This window comes from Balaenoptera physalus (assembly GCF_965194825.1).
Source record: "Balaenoptera physalus genome assembly, chromosome: 3".
Taxonomy (NCBI): Eukaryota; Metazoa; Chordata; class Mammalia; order Artiodactyla; family Balaenopteridae; genus Balaenoptera; species Balaenoptera physalus.
In genome coordinates this window covers 62,249,222-62,258,147 of record NC_138890.1, presented here as the reverse complement: position 1 = coordinate 62,258,147, position 8,926 = coordinate 62,249,222, and the positions used below count along the sequence as shown (strand labels likewise).

The following is an 8,926-nucleotide window of genomic DNA, read 5'->3' as shown; positions in this document are numbered from 1 at the left end:
TCGGAAAATTTAACAAAACTGAATTCCTATCAAACATTTTTTCTGACCACACTATGAGATTAGAAATGAATTACTGGGGGGACACGTTCAAGATGGTGGAGGAGTAAGACGTGGAGATCACCTTCCTCCCCACACATTCATCAGAAATACATCTACATGTGGAACAACTCCTACAGAACACGTACTGAATGCTGGCAGAAGACCTCAGACTTCCCAAAAGGGTCTTCGTGCTCCGGCCGGGTGTCAGGCCTGTGCCTCCGAGGTAGGAGAGCCGAGTTCAGGACACTGGTCCACCACACACCTCCCGGCTCCACATAATATCAAACAGTGGAAGCTCTCCCAGAGATCTGCATCTCAACGCTAAGACACAGCTCCACTCAACGACCAGCAAGCTACAGTCCTGGATATCCTATGCCAAACAACTAGCAAGACAGGAAAACAACCCCACCCATTAGCAGACAGGCTGCCTAAAATCATAATAAGGTCACAGACACCCCAAACAAACCATCAGACACAGTCCTGCTCACCAGAAAGACAAAATCCAGCCTCATCCACCAGAACACAGGTACCAGTCCCCTCCACCAGGAAGCCTACACAACCCACTGAATCAACCTTAGCCACTGGGGACAGACACCAAAAACAACGGGAACTACGAACTTGCAGCCTGCGAAAAGGAGACTCCAAACACAGTAAGTTAAGCAAAATGAGAAGACAGAGAAACACAGCAGATGAAGGAGCAAGGTAAAAACCCACCAGACCAAACAAATGAAGAGGAAATAGCAGTCTACCTGAAAAAGAATTCAGAGTAATGATACTAAAGATGATACAAAATCTTGGAAATAGAATGGAGAAAATACAAGAAATGTTTAACAAGAACCTAGAAGAACTAAAGAGCAAACAAACAATGATAAACAACACAATAAATGAAATTAAAAATTCTCTAGAAGGAATCAATAGCAGAATAACTGGGGCAGAAGAACGGATAAGTGACCTGGAAGATAAAATAGTGGAGATAACTATCGCAGAGCAGAATAAAGAAAAAAGAATGAAAACAATTGAGGACAATCTCAGAGACCTCTGGGACAACATTACATGCACCAACAATCAAATTATAGGGGTCCAAGAAGAAGAAGAGAAAAAAAAGGGACTGAGAAAATATTTGAAGAGATTATAGTTGAAAACTTCCCTAATATGGGAAAGGAAATAGTCAATCAAGTCCAGGAAGCCCAGAGAGACCCAAACAGGATACATCCAAGGAGAAATACACCAGACACATACTAATCAAACTATCAAAAATTAAATACAAAGAAAAAATATTAAAAGCAGCAAGGGAAAAGCAACAAATAACATACAAGGGAATCCCCATAAGGTTAACAGCTGATCTTTCAGCAGAAACTCTGCAAGCCAGAAGGGAGTGGCAGAACATATTTAAAGTGATGAAAGGGAGAAACCTACAACCAAGATTACTCTACCCAGCAAGGATCTCATTCAGATTCGATGGAGAAATTAAAACCTTTACAGACAAGCAAAAGCTAAGAGAATTCAGCACCACCAAACCAGCTCTACAACAAATGCTAAAGGAACTTCTCTAAGCAGGAGACACAAGAGAAGGAAAAGACCTACAATAACAAACCCAAAACAATTAAGAAAATGGTAATAGGAACATACGTATCGATAACTACCTTAAATGTAAATGGATTAAATGCTCCAACCAAAAGATAAAGGCTGGTTGAATGGATACAAAAACAAGACCCATATATATGCTGTCTACCAGAGACCCACTTCAGACCTAGAGGCACATACAGACTGAAAGTGAGGGGATGGAAAAAGATATTCCATACAAATGGAAATCAAAAGAAAGCTGGAGTAGCAATTCTCATATCAGACAAAATAGACTTTACCATAAAGACTATTACAACAGACAAAGAAGGACTCTACATAATGATCAAGGGATCAATCCAAGAAGAAGATATAACAATTGTAAATCTTTATGCACCCAACAAAGGAGCACCTCAATACTCTTATTCCTAATCTGATACTTTCCTTAAGTGCTCATTTTGTTAAAATATACTGCTATATAGTGTTCTGGGCCTTAGACCTCAAGTGGTGATGAATGTATAGTAGTTCCATGGTTGTAAAATGGAAATAAGCTAATAAGAAGGTTGGGCTCTAGACTAATTTCCCCTCCCCTGCCTTGGCCAAAGTATACTCTAAAGATTAAAGGTGGTCTTAAAAGGGAAAACTTTTGAGGCAGCCCTCCATGTGATTCTAATAGTCTGCAGGAATTTAAACTTATAAGCCTGCTGTGCTGTGCTTTAACTAGCTCTGTTCACATGTGAATTGAAGCTTTCATTAAAAGACCCAAGTAAAATTGGATAAGTAAACTTCATTAAAGGTTTCCTGCTATCAATTTTAGGAAGACAAATCTTTTCTTCCTAAAGAAAGGCGAATACTTGGCCTTTGTAGACAGGAAATATTCCAGAGGCTGAAACACCCCATGCCCATCCTGGGAAGCTGCATGGAAGGTCCTGGCTTTTAAGTTCCCCTTTGTTTTCAGTGTTCACATGAGGTAAGCCTTTTTGTTTTAGACCTTGGATCTATGAGATACAATTAGAGTGTCTGAGCAGGAAGGCTAATGCTACACACAGTGGGTGATAGATCTGAAATGACTGACTATTCCATCTTAAGAGCAGTATTAGGTCTGTAACATCTTTGGGAAGTTGTTTTTCTATACCAGAACTTGGGGTCTTAAAAGTTCTAGTGAAGTTGAGCAATGTTAGGACTGGGAAAGTTTCAGGGTACAGTGGCAAAAAAAAAAAAAAATGCTAACAGCCATAAAAAGGGAAATTAACAGTAACACAATCATATTAGGGGACTTTAACACCCCACTTTCACCAATGGACTGATCATCCAAAATGAAAATAAATAAGGAAACACAAGCTTTAAATGATACATTAAACAAGATAGACTTAATTAATATTTATAGGACAATCCATCCAAAAACAACAGAATACACTTTCATCTCAAGTGCTCATGAAACATTCTCCAGGATAGATCATATCTTGGGGCACAAATCAAGCCTTGGTAAATTTAAGAAAACTGAAATCATATCAAGTATCTTTTCTTACCACAACGCTATGAGACTAGATATCAATTACAGGAAAAAATATGTAAACAATACAAACACATGGAGACTAAACAATACACTACTAAATAACCAAGAGATCACTGAAGAAATCAAAGAGGAAATCAGAAATTCTAGAAACAAATGGGAAAAAAAACAACCCAAAACCTATGGGATACAGCAAAAGCAGTTCTAAGAGGGAAGTTTATAGCAATACAACCCTACCTCAAGAAACAAGAAACACCTCAAATAAACAACCTAACCTTACACCTAAAGCAATTAGAGAAAGAAGAACAAAAAAACCCCAAAGTTAGAAGAAGGAAAGAAATCATAAACATCAGATCAGAAATAAATGAAAAAGAAATGAAGGAAACAATAGCAAAGCTCAATAAAACTAAAACCTGGTTCCCTGAGAAGACAAACAAAATTGATAAACCATTAGCCAGACTCATAAAGAAAGGGAGAAGACTCAAATCAATAGAATTAGGAAAGAAAATGGAGAAGTAACAATTGACACTGAAGAAATACAAAGGATCATGAGAGATTACTACAAGCAAGCCTATGCCAATAAGATGGACAAGCTGGAAGAAAGGGACAAATTCTTAGAAAAGCACAACCTTCAGAGACTGAACCAGTAAGAAACAGAAAATACAAACAGACCAATCACAAGCACTGAAATTGAGACTGTGATTAAAAATCTTCCAACGAACAAAAGCCCAGGACCAGATGGATTCACAGCTGAATTCTATCAAACATTTAGAGCAGAGCTAACACTTATCCCGCTCAAACTCTTCCAAAATATAGCAGAGGAAGGAACACTCCCAAACTCATTCTATGAGGCCACCATCACCCTGATACCAAAACCAGACAAAGATGTCACAAAGAAAGAAAACTACAGGCCAATATCACTAATGAACATAGATGCAAAAATCCTCAACAAAATACTAGCAAACAGAATCCAACAGCACATTAAAAGATCATACACCATGATCAAGTGGGATTTACCCCAGAAATGCAAGGATTCTTCAATATATGCAAATCAACCAATGTGATACACCATATTAACAAACTGAAGGAGAAAAACCATATGATCATCTCAATAGATGCAGAAACAGCTTTCAACAACAGCAACACCAATTTATAATAAAAACCCTCCAGAAAGTAGGCATAGAGGGAACTTACCTCAGCATAATAAAGGCCATATATGACAAACACACAGCCAACATCATTCTCAATGGTGAAAAACTGAAACCATTTCCTCTAAGATCAGGAAGAAGACAATGTTGTCCACTCTCACCACTATTATTCAACATAGTTTTGGAAGTTTTAGCCATAGCAATCAGAGAAGAAAAAGAAATAAAAGGAATCCAAATCAGAAAAGAAGAAGTAAAGCTATCACTGATTGCAGATGACATGATACTATACATAGAGAATCCTAAAGATGCCACCAGAAAACTACTACAGCTAATCAATGAATTTGATCAAGTTGCAGGACACAAAATTAATGCACAGAAATCTCTTGCATCCCTATACAGTAATGATGAACAATCTGAAAGAGAAATTAAGGAAACACTCCCATTTACCACTGCAACAAAAAGAATAAAATACCTAGGAATAAACCTACCTAGGGAGACAAAAGACCTGTATGCAGAAAACTATAAGACACTGATGAAAAAAATTAAACATAATACAAACAGATGGAGAGATATACCATGTTCTTGGATTGGAAGAATCAATATTGTGAAAATGACGATACTACCCAAAACAATCTACAGATTCAATGCAATCCCTATCAAATTACCAATGGCATTTTTTACAGAACTAGAACAAAAAATCTTAAAATTTGTATGGAAACACAAAAGACCCCAAATAGCCAAAGCAGTCATGAGGGAATAAAACGGAGCTGGAGGAATCATACTCCCTGACTTCAGACTATACTATAAAGCTACAGTAATCAAGACAGTATGGTACTGGCACAAAAACAGAAATATAGATCAATGGAACAGGATAGAAAGCCCAGAGATAAACCCACGCACATATGGTCACCTTATTTTTGACAAAGGAGGCAAGAATATACAGTGGAGAAAAGACAGCCTCTTCAGTAAGTGGTGCTGGGAAAACTGGACAGCTACATGTAAAAGAATGAAATTAGAACACTCCCTAACACCATACACAAAAATAAACTCAAAATGGATTAAAGACCTAAATGTAAGACAGAACACTATGAAACTCCTAGAGGAAAACATAGGAAAAAACACTCTTGGACATAAATCACAGGAAGATCCTTTTTGACCCTCCTCCTAGAGTAATGAAAATAAAAATAAACAAGTGGGACCTAATTAAACTTAAAAGTTTTCCACAGCAAAGGAAACCATAAACAAGACGAAAAGACAACCCTCAGAATGGGAGAAAATATTTGCAAATGAAACAACGGACAAAGGATTAAACTCCAAAATATACGAAGAGCTCATGCAGCTCAATATCAAAAAATCAAACAACCCAATCAAAAAATGGGCAGAAGACCTAAATAGACATTTCTCCAAAGAAGACATACAGATGGCCAAGAGGCACATGAAAAAATGCTCTACACCACTAATTATTAGAGAACTGTAAATCAAAACTACAATGAGGTATCACCTCACACCAGTCAGAATGGTCATCATCAAAAAATCTACAAACAATAAATGCTGGAGATCGTGTGCAGAAGAGGGAACGCTCTTCTAGTGTTGGTGGGAATGTAAATACAGCCACTATGGAGAACAGCACAGAGGTTCCTTAAAAAACTAAAAATAGAACTACCATATGACCCAGCAATCCCACTACTGGGCATATATCCTGAGAAAACCATAATTCAAAAGGACACATGCACCCAAATGTTCACTGCAGCACTATTTACAATAGCCAGGACATGGAAGCAACCTAAATGTCCATCGACAGATGAATGGATAAAGAAGATGTGGTACACATATACAATGGAATATTACTCAGCCATAAAAAGGAACGAAACTGGGTCATTTGTAGAGATGTGGATGAACCTAGAGTCTCTCATACAGAGTGAATTAAGTTAGAAAGAGAAAAACAAATATCGTATATTAACACATATACGTGCAATCTAGAAAAATGGTACAGATGAACCTATTGCAGGGTAGGAATAGAGATGCAGACGTAGAGAACGGACTTGCGGTGTGGACACGGGGAGGGAATTGGGAGATTAGGATTGACATATATACACTACCATGTGTAAAATAGATAGCTAGTGGGAACCTGCTGTATAGCTCAGTGCTCTGTGATGATCTACATGGGGGGATGGGGGTGGGGGGGTGGGAGGGAGGTCCATAGGGAAGGAATATATGTATACATATAGCTGACTCACTTCATTGTACAGCAGAAACTAACACAACATTGTAAAGCAACTATACTCCAATAAAAAGAAAAAATATATAGATGCAAAAATCCTCAACAAAATATTAGCTAATCAAGCACCTAAACACCTACTAAAAGAACTATACACAACAACCAAGTAGGATCTACCCCAGGTATGTAAGGCTGGTTCAGCATTTGAAAATCATATAATGTAAGCTATCATCAACAGGCTGAAAAAGAAAAATCACATGATAGTATCAAGAAATGCAGAAAAAGCATGTGAGAGTCAGCTCTACCCACCACCAGAGCTTCCCATCAAGCCTCTTAGATAGCCTCAACCACCAGAGGGCAGACAGCAGAAGGAAGAAAAACTACAATCCTGCAGCCTGTGGAACAAAAACCACATTCACAGAAAGACAGACAAGATGAAAACACAGAGGGCTATATACCAGATGAAGGAAAAAGATAAAACCCCAGAAAAACAACTAAATGAAGTGGAGCTAGGCAATCTTCCAGAAAAAGAATTCAGAATAATGATAGTGAAGATGATCCAGGACCTCAGAATAAGAATGGAGGCAAAGACCGAGAAGATGCACGAAATGTTTAACAAAGACCTAGAAGAATTAAACAACAAACAAACGCAGATGACCAATACAATAATTGAAATGAAAACTACACTAGAAGAAATCAATAGCAGAATAACTGAGGCAGAAGAACGGATAAGTGACCTGCAAGACAGAATGGTGGAATTCACTACTGCGGAACAGACTAAAGAAAAAAGAATGAAAAGAAATGAAGACAGCCTAAGAGACCTCTGGGACAACATTAAACGCAACAACATTCGCATGATAGGGGTCCCAGAAGGAGAAGAGAGAGAGGAAGGACCTGAGAAAATATTTGAAGAGAGTAGTCGAAAACTTCTGTAACATGGGAAAGGAAATAGCCACCCAAGTCCAGGAAGCACAGAGAGTCCCATAAAGGATAAACCCAAGGAGAAACACGCCGAGACATGTAGTAATCAAATTGGCAAAAAATAAAAACAAAGAAAAATTACTGAAAGCAGCAAGGGAAAAACGACAAATAACATACAAGGGAACTCCCAGAAGGTTAACAGCTGATTTCTCAGCAGAAACTCTACAAGCCAGAAGGGAGTGGCATGATAAAGTGATGAAAGGGAGGGAAGAACCTACAACCAAGATTACTCTACCTAGCAAGGATCTCATTTAGATTCGATGGAGAAATCCAAAGCTTTACAGACAAGCAAAAGCTAAGAGAATTCAGCACCACCAAACCAGCTCTACAACAAATGCTAAAGGAACTTCTCTAAGTGGGAAACACAAGAGAAGAAAAGGACCTACAAAAAAAAACCCAAAACAATTAAGAAAATGGTCATAGGAACATACATATCGATAATTACCTTAAACGTGAATGGTTTAAATGCTCCAACCAAAAGACACAGGCTTGCTGAATGGATACAAAAACAAGACCCATATATATGCTGTCTACAAGAGACCCACTTCAGACCTAGGGACACATACAGACTGAAAGTGAAGGGATGGAAAAAGATATTCCATGCAAATGGAAATCAAAAGAAAGCTGAAGTAGCAATACTCATATCAGATAAAGTTGACTTTAAAACAAAGAATGTTACAAGAGACAAGGAAGGACACTACATAATGATCAAGGGATCAATCTAAGAAGAAGATATAACAATTATAAATATATATGCACCCAATATAGGAGCACCTCAATACATAAGGCAACTGCTAACAGCTATAAAAGAGGAAATCGACAGTAGCACAATAATAGTGGGGGACTTTAACACCTCACTTACACCAATGTACAGATCATCCAAAATGAAAATAAATAAGGAAACAGAAGCTTTAAATGACACAATAGACCAGATAGATTTAATTGATATTTATAGGACATTCCATCCAAAAACAGATTACACTTTCTTCTCAAGTGCGCAGGGAACATTCTCCAGGATAGATCACATCTTGGGTCACAAATCAAGCCTCAGTAAATTTATCAAAATTGAAAACATATCAAGCATCTTTTCTGACCACAACACTATGAGATTAGAAATCAATTACAGGGAAAAAAACGTAAAAAACACAAACACATGGAGGCTAAACAATACATTACTAAATAACCAAGAGATCACTGAAGAAATCAAAGAGGAAATCCAAAAATACCTAGAGACAGATGACAATGAAAACACGACGATCCAAAACCTATGGGATGCAGCAAAAGCAATTCTAAGAGGGAGGGAACTTTATAGCTATACAAGCCTACATCAAGGAACAAGAAAAATCTCAAGTAAACAATCTAACCTTACACCTAAAGAAACTAGAGAAAGAAGAACAAACAAAACCCAAAGTTAGCAGAAGGAAAGAAATCATAAAGATCAGTGCAGAACAGAAGCAAGAAAAACTA

General features: G+C 37.7%; 1 protein-coding gene across 18 annotated transcripts in view; it reads right to left on the bottom strand.

Moving 5' to 3' along the window:
* The window catches only part of FAM13B (family with sequence similarity 13 member B), a 117,126-nt gene that overhangs the window by 45,088 nt on the left and 63,112 nt on the right, over positions 1 to 8,926 (bottom strand). The gene's annotated exons all lie outside the window — the stretch shown is intronic.